At 35.7% G+C, this 14,216-nt stretch overlaps 1 protein-coding gene across 5 annotated transcripts in view; it reads left to right on the plus strand.

Moving 5' to 3' along the window:
* Positions 1-14,216, plus strand: part of LOC132110937 (KH domain-containing RNA-binding protein QKI) — a 101,373-nt gene that overhangs the window by 41,020 nt on the left and 46,137 nt on the right. The gene's annotated exons all lie outside the window — the stretch shown is intronic.

The raw sequence follows: 14,216 nt of genomic DNA on the forward strand, positions 1-14,216 counted from the left end.
TCGAGTTCAGAGCTGATTGATCCCAATTAACTTATTCCATCCCAGCTTGATTCCTGCATAGCCAGCACTAATTGAGTCTCTCCAGCAGGGGCGTAAATACTGTTTGGGATTAGAGCACTCCATTTTGCTGAAGTTTTCTGGTTTGAGGGGCAGTTTGTGCGCCCATATTTTCCAGGGGAGGGGGCCGTGCTGTTTAACAGCGCTGATGCAGTGGTGCCTGTATGTTTTTTGACTAATTCTTGTTTCAGCCTATAGCGTTGTTGTTTGATACATAAAATGCACACAATGAGAGTGGATAAGAGGATGAATTTGAAAGTCATCGAAAGCCATGCTTAGTATTAATAATATTCATATTTTATTGTTTCTTGTGCATAATACTGGAACTTTATTAAAAGTTCATTCCATTTTATACTTCTTTTACACTGCAATAAAGGCTATCGTGTGTGTGTGTGTGTGTGTGTGTGCGTGCGTGCGTGTGTGAAGGGTCTGGCCGCCCTTGCTGGTCTGAAGGACACCCAGGATCATTAATAGTGAGTTTGGGCTCATTAGGAGGTAGAGGGTGAGCAATAAAAGAGATGCCCTCAGTGTCAATGGAGTCCTCTATATCCATAGAGACTAGAACTCATCTTATCCACCTTTTTCCTGAATGCGGAAGTCTCGCCAGGATTGGAATGATGCTTTACATTTCCGGTCTCTGGTGTTTCTAATCAAATTAACGTATTTTCTGATCTGATAATATAACGTTAATGACATTTTTGTTAAAAGCACATGGCGTCATAGTTTCATCCCTTTACAGTGTCGCAGTGACCGTCTTTTCGCAGTAACTCAGCTGTCATTATTTAATGAGTGGGAAGATGACATGAAGTTAGCTGACATGAAGCTGATTGATGACATGAAGTTAGACAAGGTTAGCTGCTTTGAAAACGGATGAGGGCACATATACAGCTCCCAATCAGGGTTAAGTTTGCAGGATTTTGTCTACAAAATGATAATAGCACAGATTATTTTATAAGAACACATTTTATTAGTTCACACATACAGTATTTTAACTTAAGTGCTGCAAGTGCTGTCATTGTTTATGCAAGTCATACAGATTTGCTGGTACGAAAACGTACTTTACAAGAATTCCTTAAGCGTTATTGCTGCAACTGTGGCAGCACTGGGAAAAGGTTGGTTTCCAAAACAAATATCAAGCAGCACAACTTTTTACAAAATTGGAATTATTTCTGAAAGGATCATGTGACACTGAAGACTGGAGTAATGATGCTTAAAATTCAGCTTTATATCACAGGAACAAATGACCTGTTTAAATGTATTATAATAGAGCACAGTTGTTTTAAACTGATATAATATTTCACAATGTTACTCTTTTTACTGATCAAATAATTGCAAGAGGCTTCTTTCAAAAACATCTTACTGACTGCAAACCTTTGTATGCTAGTGTATAAATGAATCATCACAAAACAAAAACATATATATAAAGGCATTATTTTTAGCTTATTACCAAAAATGCAGCATTATTTAAACAGAAATCCGTTCTGCTCTCATTTCATGAATGAGGCCCAATGTGTGCACAAGCATCCACACCATCCGCCCCAACAGGATTAAAAATCTCTAATTATCTCGTCGCAGGCAGTCGCTGGTATTTCCAGGTCAGGGGTAGGATGACATGATAGATTTATAGATGAGGTATAGTATGAAGGGAAGAGCGTGAAAGAAAGACTGAAGAAGATAAGCAGCCTGTGACGTGCAGCGGTGATGAATGTGAGGCTATGATGAGGTCGGGGAATGGGTGCAGAGGAACAGCGGCCTGCCCCGCCTGATAAAAGAGAGCGAATGGCCCCACACCCCAAGTGCCCCACACACACTCGTCTCGTAGACAGGCACGCAGCGGCACAGAAATTAATTTGCTCCTACAAACTCGTGCTGTGTCGCCTCTCTCCTGGCAGCACGCACCTGAACAGCCGTCCTAGAAGAGCGCTGCTGCTTCAGATGATTGTTAGCTTTCGTTCTGAGGTACAAATCTACAGTTATTGTTGTGTGTGTGTGTGTGTGTGTGTGTGTGTGTGTGTGTGTGTGTGCGTGTGTGTGTGTGTGTGTGGGAGAGAGAGAGAGAGAAAGAGAGGGGGGGGGTGGTAGCGGAAAAAAAATGAGCGAACGAATGAGTGAATCGCTGCTGTCATCTATCATCTCTCCCAGTGTTTTCTTTTCTGGGTCAAACTCATCTACAGTCAGGATGAGCAACTATCAAAGATTATTAATCATTATCAGTATGAGCTTCAAGATTGATTCCCCTTCTTTTAGCAAGTGTACAGTATATAGTGGATTACTTTTAATCAACTGTTTTTTTTGTGTGATTTTTAGTGGATTTATGAGCTCCTAATATTCACAAAGGTGTCCAGTAACCACAGGTCTAGAGAATCACAACAACAAAATGTCACAATACTTTACACAATACTTGATGCGGCATCCCTCTGGGAGATGCAGTACTGCATTCAACTCTCTTTCTCCTCGATGTCCAATCTGTGGCACAAGCAGTGGTTTGTGAGCGTAGTGAGCGCACCCTCTTTAAGAGAGCCTGCCTCAGCGCAAGTTCATCGCTCATTTTTGGGATGCGATGAAGATGAGTTGTCTATCACAGCATCGTAGAGCTGGTCTGAATGATCAAAAGTTGATGCATTGGTCTGAGCCTGACGCTGAGATGGCAGCCATACCAAAATATCCAGGGTTCGGCCCGCTATGCAAATTTTCTCAATGAAGTCAGGGGTATCTGGGTTTTCAAGTGTGACAACTATTGTTGGAATTTTGACACGACATCTCCGTTCCCTCCATCAGGGAAAGAGGGTTACCATACATAACAAAACTTTTTATTTTATTTTAATATTTTGTAATGTGTAATTTTGTTCCTGTGATGCAAAGTTGAATTTACAGCATAATTACTCCAGTCTTCAGTATCACATGATCCTTCAATAATTGTTTTAATATACTGATTTGGTGATTTCCAATTATTATAAATGTTGAAAACTATTATATTATAACTAAATATTTTTCAGGATCTTTGATAAAAAAGAAAGTTCAAAATATTTATTTTATTTATATTTGAAATAGAAATCTTTTATAAAATTATAGATGTCTTTACTGCCACTTTTCATCAATTAATTGAATCCTTGCTGAATAAAAGTATAAAAATAAAACATAAAAATTTGAACGTTAGTGAATATTTTACTGAAACTAAATAAGTTTGATATTTACATAAATGTAATGTTAAACTTTATATAATTGTGACTCACTGTAAGTGTCCAGTATTTTTTGGAGTCATTAAATATGTACATGGTTTGAATGAGTGTCTGTTGTATAAAAAAAAATATCATAATATAAATAAATAGGAAGAGGCGTTTGGATACAAAGTGAAGTGTATTCCAGATGAAAATGTTATTGCTCAGAGTATTTTTTTTTCTGACATGTTTTAAAAATCTCTTAAATGTAAATTAAAAACAGGCACAAATAAGAAACCTGTTGACATACTGTACAGTATATAGCTATAAAATGTATTTGAATCTTTTAGCTCAGATAAAGAAGACAAATCTAATTGGAACTGTTTGTTCATTTTACTGTAAAGTCTACTTTTTTTAAATCGAACTTATGAAATCTCATTTGATTGTGGAGTGTGCAAACCCGATTCCAAAAAAGTTGGGACACTGACTGTACAAATTGTGAATAAAAACAGAATGCAATGATGTGGATGTTTCACATTTCAATATTTTATTCAGAATACAACATAGATGACATATCAAACGTTTATACTGACATAATGTATAATTTTAAGGGAAAAATAAGTTGATTTTAAATTCCATGGCATCAACACATCTCAAAAAAGTTGGGACAAGGCCATGTTTACCACTGTGTGGCATCCCCTCTTCTTTTTATAACAGTCTGCAAACATCTGGGGACTGAGGAGACAAGTTGCTCAAGTTTAGGATTAGGAATGTTGTCCCATTCTTGTCTAATACAGGCTTCTAGTTGCTCAACTGTCTTAGGTCTTCTTTGTCACATCTTCCTCTTTATGATGCTCCAAATGTTTTCTATGGGTGAAAGATCTGGACTGCAGGCTGGCCATTTCAGTACCCGGATTCTTCTTCTACGCAGCCATGATGTTGTAATTGATGCAGTATGTGGTCTGGCATTGTCGTGTTGGAAAATACAAGGTCTTCTCTGAAAGGGAAGACGCCTGGATGGGAGCATATGTTGTTCTAGAACTTGGATGTACCTTTCAGCATTGATGGTGCCTTTCCAGATGTGTAAGCTGCCCATGTCACATGCACTCATGCACCCCCATACCATCAGAGATGCAGGCTTCTGAACTGAGCGCTGATAACAACTTGGGTTGTCCTTGACATCTTTAGTCCGGATGACGTGGCATCCCAGTTTTCCAAGAAGAACTTCAAATTTTGATTCGTCTGACCACAGAACAGTTTTCCAATTTTGCCACAGTCCATTTTAAATGAGCCTTGGCCCAGAGAAAACACCTGCACTTCTGGATCATGTTTAGATATGGCTTCTTTTTTGACCTATAGAGTTTTCGCCAACAGCGGCGAATGGCACGGTGGATTGTGTTCACCGATAATGTTTTCTGGAATTATTCCTGAGCCCATGTTGTGATTCATGCTGTATGTGATGCAGTGCCGTCTAAGGGCCGAAGATCACGGGCATCCAGTATGGTTTTCCGGCCTTGACCCTTACACACAGAGATTGTTCCAGATTCTCTGAATCTTTGGATGATATTATGCAGTGTAGATGATGATCGCTTCAAACTCTTTTTCTCTGAGAAACTCCTTTCTGATATTGCTCCACTATTTTTCGCCGCAGCATTGGGGGAATTGGTGATCCTCTGCCCATCTTGACTTCTGAGAGACACTGCCACTCTGAGAGGCTCTTTTTATGCAGCTTTGTTTTATCTTTTTATTCCTTCAGTTATCCTCAGTGTGAAAAGATGGATCTCAAAATATGTAAACATATTTTATGTGAAATGTCTTATTCAGGTCAGTACTAAAAAAATAGCATGCATTTTGTATGATCCCTTTTATTTTGGTAAAATAATTAACATTTTGCAAAGTGTATGTAACATTTTGACCACAACTTTAAGTGTAAGTCTTTACGGACCCACATATTTATTCAGTAATTCACAAAAATACATAAAATTCAAACATAAAATGAATTGAATTGCACAGTTTCTTCGATAAACTTTAAAACTTTTTTTAAAACTTTTATTTTAGGACTTTAAATTGAGGATGGTACAGTTTTCCTGAAATAATAATGAAAAAAACGCCTCATTGATCTTTTATTTTATTTATTAATTTATTGAGTAAATTGGTGTAGACTTTTTCGTTGTTGTTAGATGGAGAAAAAAAAGCAGTTAAAATTTTGGTTTTATTAAAATTAATATAAATCACTCGTATCTATTTTTTACAAATTGTTTATTGATGGTTATATAAAACGTTTTTTTTTCCGTGTGATATGATTTTTTTTTTCAAAAACATAAAAGTATGGCACCAAAATGAACACAAACAGTAAGAGCTTGACATGTATTAACATAGATTTTTACTAGTTTTTTTTTTTTTAATTTCAGGAAGACTGTTGTGTTCAGGCGGTGTGAGTGTTATACATAGCTGCATATATACAGATCTAAAGGGCGGTGTGTTCAACACATAGGGGAACATAGGGGAAGTCGGTGGGGGGAGTGCATGTACAGTTCTCTCTCCACCTTCAATACCACGACTTAGGTGCCCTTGAGCAAGGCATCGAACCCCAAACTGCTCCCCCGCAGCATAAATGGCTGCCCACTGCTCCGGGTGTGTGTTCACGGTGTGTGTGTGTGTGTGTGTGTGTGTGTGTGTGTTCACTGCTGTGTGTGTGCACTTTGGATGGGTTAAAAACAGAGCATGAATTCTGAGTATGGGTCACCATATTTGGCTGTATGTCACGTCACACTTTTTAATATGTATTCGTGATTTGTCCTGTCATGCAGGAGATCTGGCCACCAGCTCTTCATCTTTCCACAAATTATTGTTTTAATTAAATGAGTCTGATGGGATGGACCAATAACTCAGAACTGAACAAGGGCTTAATAAATGCAAAACTACTGGACGTTAACTGGGATATTGGCTGCCGTACCAGCAGCAGCTGGTGTTGATTAATATGACTTCATCTCCATCTGAATATGAGTGTGAGTGTGTGTGTGTGTGTGTGACTGACTGACTGACCTTACAGTTGTAGTTTTGTGAATTACAGAAGTAAAATGCTTTAATGATTATGGGGTTTTAATAAAGGGTTTCCACGGTCATGGAAAACCTAGAAACTTCAGGGAATTTTAAGGTTGTGTTGTCTGAGATTGGGAAATGGATAAAGTCTTAAGAATTATGGAAGGGTCTTGGAAATTTCTGCTAGATTCTGATCCTTAAAATTCACTTTCATTGGTACAACTTACTGTTCTCATAATAATTCAGTCATATAAAACAATATTTTTTAAGTTTGATGAAGCCAGTTAATTTAGATGTTACCACACAAGATCAATTTTTAAGTAATCTGACAAAGCATTTTTTATACTGCATAGTGAATATACATTGTTCAAAAGTTTGGGGTTGGGAAGATTTTTATTTTTTATTTTTATGATTTCCTTTTTGTTTTTGAAAGAAGTCTCTTAGGCTTACCAAGGCTTTATTTAATCAAAAATACAGTAAAACAGTAATATTGTGAAATATTATTACAATTGAATTAATGCTGTTTTCGATTTGCATATATTAATGTTATTTATTCCTATGAAAATCTGAATTTTCCCCATTTTAAATTTGCTGATTTGCTCCTCAAGAAACATTTCTTATTATTATCAATGTTGAAAACAATATTTTGTGATACTGTGACTTTTTTGGGGGGGGGGGGGATTCTTTGAATAATAGAAAGTTAAATAAAGAACAGCATTTATTTAAAATAAATAAAAAAAACATTTGCAACATTATAAATGTCTTTAGTGTCCCTTTTAATGAGTGTGTGTGCTTTTTGAATTAATGTATGAATTAAAAAAAACTTACTGATCCCAAGCTTTATTATTATTTACTATAAACAATATTTAATCAAATAAAATAATAATAAAATAGCTTGCAAGCCTTTTACTTCTTTCTAATCCAAATGGGGTTTTTTAACCTATTCTCAGTTGTCGACAGCATTTGCATTTGGAAATAATTATTAATCATACACAGATAATCAAATTAAACTGAGTCCCTATCCTAGTAAGTATATAACCCCTTGTGTGTATTTGTTCTGATTCTGGGTGCCTGGTGAAAGTGGGCAGTGAGGTTCTGATATGACCTCAATAAGGCCGAACGTTTCCTGGAACAAGGTTATAGATTCCAGCACCTACATAACACTTTAAACCAGGCTAAAATCTTTTCTGCTGTCCTCCACATAAAAGCTGTCCCATACACACTCAGGGGTCTGCCCACGATGAGGTGAGGCCCAGCGGTTGGTGTGTGAGTCTTCTCATTACTCTGGTGATAATAAACAATAACACACACACAGGGGAGAGGTGCTGTGGCGTTCCGGATCACCTCGCAGTTAATGGAGGTTAATTAGGGTTCATTAGGATATGATGAGTGCTCCCAACAGCACCACAGCCCTCTGCTTTAAACACCTGTAACACACAGTATGTACGATTATTAGTATATAAAACATAAGAAAGGTTTCCATATTATTTCATCACTGCAAGGTTGGGTTGCATCATAAATTAGAACATAAAGTCAGTTAGTTTGTATATATACTAACAATGCCAAAGTCATAGATTCCATTCTCAGGGAAAGCAAGAACTGATAAAACACCCTGAATGCAGTGTAAGTTACTCATTGCCTATGTCTAAAGAACAGGTAAAATGTGAGTCTATTGATTGAAATTCTACTGTTTTAGTCCAATAATTACTCAGGGTCAGAGGTGTCCAGAAATATTTAGCTTGTACAGTATGTAGAGTTATGTTTAAATGATGAATGGGAAAATACTTTATATTGGGTTAAGTTGTAACTTAGTGTCCCGTTACTTCATAATTAGGCTAATTTGTAACTTGTTTTTTTAACTGTTTTATAACTGTGTTTGTAAGTGCTTTGTGACAGGTAATGGGAAGAAAATAGGATTAAGTGTTATAGAGATACAATTGTGGTCAAAAGTTTACATACACTTTGCAGTATCTGCAGAATGTTAATTATTTTTACCAAAATAAGAGAGATCATACTAAATGCATGTAATTTTTATTTAGTTCTGACCTGAATAAGATATTTCAAATAAAACATGTTCCCATATATAATATCAGGGTAAATTGATTTCTTTATTTTTTTGTCTTGTGGGAAACATGTACTGTAAGTGTCTTCTGTAGCTTCTGAAGGGCAGAACTAAATAAAAAAAAAAAAGATATTTAGGCAAAATAAGAAAAATGTACACATCTTCATTCTGTTCAAAATTGTTCACCTCCATTCTGGAGCATTAGTAGGTGTTTGAACTTTTTGCCTTTGATTCCTTGAGTTATCCTCAGTGTGAAAAGATGGATCTCAAAATATGTAAACATATTTTATGTGAAATGTCTTATTCAGGTCAGTACTAAAAAAAATAGCATGCATTTTGTATGATCCCTTTTATTTTGGTAAAATAATTAACATTTTGCAAAGTGTATGTAACATTTTGACCACAACTTTAAGTGTAAGTCTTTACGGACCCACATATTTATTCAGTAATTCACAAAAATACATAAAATTCAAACATAAAATGAATAGAATTGCACAGTTTCTTCGATAAACTTTAGTTTCTTTTTTTTATTTTTATTTTAGGACTTTAAATTGAGGATGGTACAGTTTTCCTGAAATAATAATGAAAAACGCCTCATTGGTCTTTTATTTTATTTATTAATTTATTGAGTAAATTGGTGTAGACTTTTTTCGTTGTTGTTAGATGGAGAAAAAAAAGCAGTTAAAATTTTGGTTTTATTAAAATTAATATAAATCACTCGTATCTATTTTTTACAAATTGTTGGTTATATAAAACATTTTTTTTTTTTCCGTGTGATATGATTTTTCAAAAACATAAAAGTATGGCACCAAACTGAACACAAACAGTAAGAGCTTGACATGTATTAACATAGATTTTAACTAGGTTTTATTTTTTCTTTAAAAACTTTTAATCCACTCTTGATCCACTCCTAATAATATTTCATATATAAAAAAAAAACAGTAAACTCTTTCTAAGATACGCATACCACAGGTTTAGAATCACTGATATGTATTTTGTAATATATTTATTTAACTTTTTTCTATTTTAAGTCTCTTTTTTATAGTCTCTCTTTCTTTTACTTAAGAATCTTTCTTAGGTTTCGTTCTCAAGCCTCTTTCATAACTTTTAAGAAAAGCTACCGTGTGGTTTCAGAAGAATAGCCAAATAGCCCTCTTGTCATATGAACTACTTGAATGATACTTTTATGGTGCCTTTCCATCCTTTTTTAAAGCTTGAATGCTTCGTTCATTGTAATTACATGGAAAAGAACTACTAGCTTTTGTGTTCTGCAGAAGAAGAAAATAGTCATATGGATTTGTAATGGCATTAGGGTGAAAAAATGATGACAGAATTTTTATACCCATACAAAAATCATTTAATGCTGGTAGCATGTATACTGCTCACAATGCAATGTCTAAGTAATTTGGACTCCATTGGCTTTCATAAACCTTGGTGGACGTAAACTGAACACACACACAATAACCGAGTGAAATTAGACAACCACAAGGGAATCGGCCAATCAATACCACTCATGGATCATCAGCATAGGAAGCGGTGATAAAACATTTGAGATCAAGTGTTGTAGATATGGAGGCACACACGGTTAGACTTCCTCTCTACGAGTCCCACACCTCTCGGAGGATAAATACACCCTCCTTCTCCTCCTCTTGTCCTACACAATAATGAAAACAAAAGACATCCTGCAGCAAGGAATCAGAGCGCAGTGCAATTAGAAGCCATGCAATAATTAATTTGCCTATTACTAGAGCTGACTCGTTTATCTTCATAAGATAATGCCATCACTCCCAGTCTCTGGCAGACTTACATGCGCTCTGTCTTAAATGGCCCTAATCATGTCCCCGCTGCCTATTTTATTGTAGTTGATGGAAAACACACTTAATCTCCACTGTGCAGAATGAGTAAATAGGCCCCAGCCTTGAACAGCAGATATTAGAGATTCCATTAAAGCCCAATGCTTTTTATATGTGGCTTTTGTTTTGGGTGTCGAAGCACTAAAGAGCTGAGGTAAGGTGTACGCCGATGAGGCAGATAAGTCAAGCTGTGTTTAGCCATTGCAGTTTCACACACTTCCAGAAAAAGGGAATTTTTTAAGTGGAAAATGTCCGCTGATATGATTATGGTTACCAGTCGTGTTTAAATGTATTAATTGCTTGAAACAATCAGTCAGCTTATAAAGTTTTACGTTTAGAAATGGTGTGGATTGTTGTCTGCTGTAGTGGTTTGGGTTATAACTGAACCTAGAGGAGGTTTTTATTGCTCTGAGGTTTCTCTTTCTCTGGAGACCTAAACCTAGAGACCTAGAACCTATTGTGCAATGAAGATGTTCCATGGATGTTGAAGGTTCTGCATGAAACCATCAATGCCATAAAAATAACTTTCAGTGTAGAATATCATTTTAAATATAAAGCCTCCAAAAGGGGGTTACCACAGAACACTCTTAAAAATAAAGGTTCTTTGTTGGCATGGTTCCATGAAGGACTTGTAACATCCATAACCATTTTGGGTTCCTCAAAGGGCCTTTCAGTAAACAGTTCTTAAAGGAGCCGAGGATATATCCGGGGGATGAAAATTGAATTCATCTTTTCTTCTCGTCACTCTCTACAAGAACACACCAAAACACTCACACAGCCCTCTTCACACACTTGCATGCAGACATTCATCAAAGCATCAAAGGAGCTTTGTTAGACGCGCAGCAGGAGCAGGCCCACACAAAAGGCGCAGGTACAAGAGCGCAGGATTGTGTGCTTCGGGTGACAGCCGGTGAGTTGAGAAGTGGGGAAGTGTTGCACTCATTCAGATAGACGAGACGCTGCTGACACTTACGCTTCTGGTATGCGGTGTGCTTGAGAAGATGTAGAGTCTGTGTGTGGTGGCCTCACTTCCTGTTTTGGGAGACAGACTAATGGGATATATGGTACAGCAGCAATGTTTGTGAAATGTGAGTTTAAGGTTTCAGAATCAAATGCATTCTCAAAACATCCAACAGTCAACGTGAAATCCAAATCGACCCCATTTACTTTCTTAAGAAATGTCCCTGATCTTAAAAACTTTTTTTTGCCCCCGACAACCTTCTTTTCTTTTTTTTTTGAGATAACATTAAAATCAACACACTTTTCACCATCTTCACTCTCAATCCTGTCAAATCCAGTTTAACAAATTCCAAGTCCATCTGTGTTCCTGTAGCTCAAGTGGTAGAGCATTGGAGGTTCGAGGTCCGGGAACACATGATATGTAAAAATTGATAGCCTGAATGCTTTGGATAAAAGCGTCTGCTAAATGCATAAAATTAAATTAAATTTAATTTAATTTAAATCTTAGTTTCTTCATCTTCATCATCTTGCATCTTCTCGAATTGATAACATATAAACCTGAAACATGTTTAATTGATGTTTCAATTTTATTTACAAAAAAAAATGTTCGTTGCACTTTATTTTACAGTACATGTACTAACAGTGAACTTACAGTGTATTTATCTAAGAAAGTTCTGGTAACACAAGGTAACTACATGGGGTAGGGTTAGGTTTAGGGGTAGGTTCAGGGTTAGTACCTAGTTATTACATAGTTATTGTAATTACTATAATAAGTACATAGTATGTACATGAGGAACAGGACTGTAAAATAAAGTGCTACCATAACGTTAAAGGAGTATTTAAACATGCAGCACTACCATTTCAAAGATTCTATAATGTTTTTAAATGAACTTTCTTATGCTCACAAAGGCTGCATTTACTGTATTTGATACTAAAATTATTATATATTGTAAAATAATTAATAATTATTTTAAAATTTAAAACGTTTTAAAACATTTTAAAACTTTTTTTCTATTTGAATATATGTTAAAATATATTTTATTGAATGCATCTTCATCATCATTCCTCCAGTCTTCAGTGTCACATGATCCTTCAGGCATCATTCTAATATGATGATTTGCTTCTCAAGAAAGATTTTTGATTATTATCAGTGTAAAAAACGGTTGTGCTGCTTTATTTATTTATAATAAAAAAAACATGACTATTTCAGGATCAGGATACTTTGATGCATAGAAAGTTCAAAAGAACAGCATTTATTTGAAATATAAATAATAATAATAATAATAATAAATCTTATTTTTTAATCTTACCTAAAACTTTAGAATGGTAGTGTGTCCTGGTTTTGAGAAAAATATTAAACAAAACATTTTTTTTTTTCGTGGTTGCTGAAAATTCAGTTGTGCCATCACAGGAATAAATTACACATAGAGCATCCTTGAACAAATGTATTAATTTTTTATTTAATTGTGTAATTGGCAGTGTTTTCTAGAGTCACTTTTGTAAGTTTATTTTTTGTTTATTTGTTTGTTTTTAGCATTTTATAAAAATATTCCCAGAACCAAGATATTAAATGACCAGTCTTAAGTCACTGGGGTATATTTATAGCAAAAGCCCTAAAAAACATTGCGTCAAAATTATTGATTTTTCCTTTACGCCCCAAAATCATTAGTATGTTAATTAAAGATCATGTTCATGAAGCTATTTTGTACATGTCCTTCCGTAAATATATAAAAACGTGATTTTTTATTAGTAATATGCATTGCTTATAACTTCATTTGGACAAATTCAAATGCAATTTTCTCAATATTTAGATTTTTTTGCCCCCTCAGATTCCAGATTTTCAAATAGTTGTATCTCTGCCAAATATTGTCCGATCCTAATAAACCATACATCAATGGAAAGCTTATTTATTCAGAAATGTATCTCAATTTTAAAACATTGACACTTAAGACTGGTTTTGTGGTCCAGGGTCACATATATTGACTTCGATGGTTATCCACTATTCATTAATAAATGTTTAAATGATTAGAGATTTTGGATAAGCTTTATAAGATTTTCTAGTTTCATATGAAGTCCAAACTCAAATCACTAAATGTGAAGGACACTGCAGCAGATTTTTCCCATCAGGGGATACTCGCCAGCATCTCTGAAGCCCAACAGCTGAGTAAAGGGCAGTGTTTTTTCAGGTCCGTCCGTATGTGTCTGTGTTCGAGTGCTCTCACCAGGCCCCAGAGTCACATAATCCAGACGGAGAGCGGAGGTCATCCGACCGTCTGAGAGACGGTACGGAGAGCTGTGTGTAATCCCGGCAGATGTGTGAATACAGCAGGGAGACCACGGATGTATAATTTGCGCCTGCTGCTTTCAGAGTGAAGCCGTTCCTTCTGAAGTGTCTTGCACTGATTACTCATTCTCAAGGGCACCTTGGAAACCAGGCTGCCAGAAACAATCAGTTTCTTTTCATTTTTAAAAATTTTAGCTTGATGGTCAGTTAGCTAAGTTGCTGTGTTAGCCATTACCATTACACATCAAATTCCACTCAATCACACATAGGTAAAACCACCTAGATGATTGATCAAGATCAGATCTTTATGTCAGGACACTAGAACATTTGATATTTGAAGAATTTTTCCTTTTCAAGATAAGTAGGAAGCAGCTGCATATAAGGAGTGTCAGCACTGTATGGATGCATGTCACTCATATATGCAAACATGAATATACAGTGGAAGTTAATCTTGACTGTGTGTTCTTAGACATTAGACACTTTAATTTAAAAAATGATTTATTTGCATGTAAAAAGTGCCATATGTGTATTATAAAAAAGTAAACACACAACTTTTATTTGAAGGGTAACACTCAAGCATACAAATGTAATGCACGCCCAAGTGCTTTGTGCCTACAAGTAAAATTTAATTGCTTTTTTTCATTCGTATCTGCAAGGCTCTTGGACAGGGCTGAAGGGTGCCAGAATAAAAAATACAAATAAAAACTGCACGAACACAAACTCAGTGACGGTGTTTTACCAGTAGTCGATTATGCATGGAGTCAGTCATGTGAAAAGAGCGTAACATCGGAATACCAAAC

Source organism: Carassius carassius, chromosome 30, assembly GCF_963082965.1.
Source record: "Carassius carassius chromosome 30, fCarCar2.1, whole genome shotgun sequence".
NCBI lineage: Eukaryota > Metazoa > Chordata > Actinopteri > Cypriniformes > Cyprinidae > Carassius > Carassius carassius.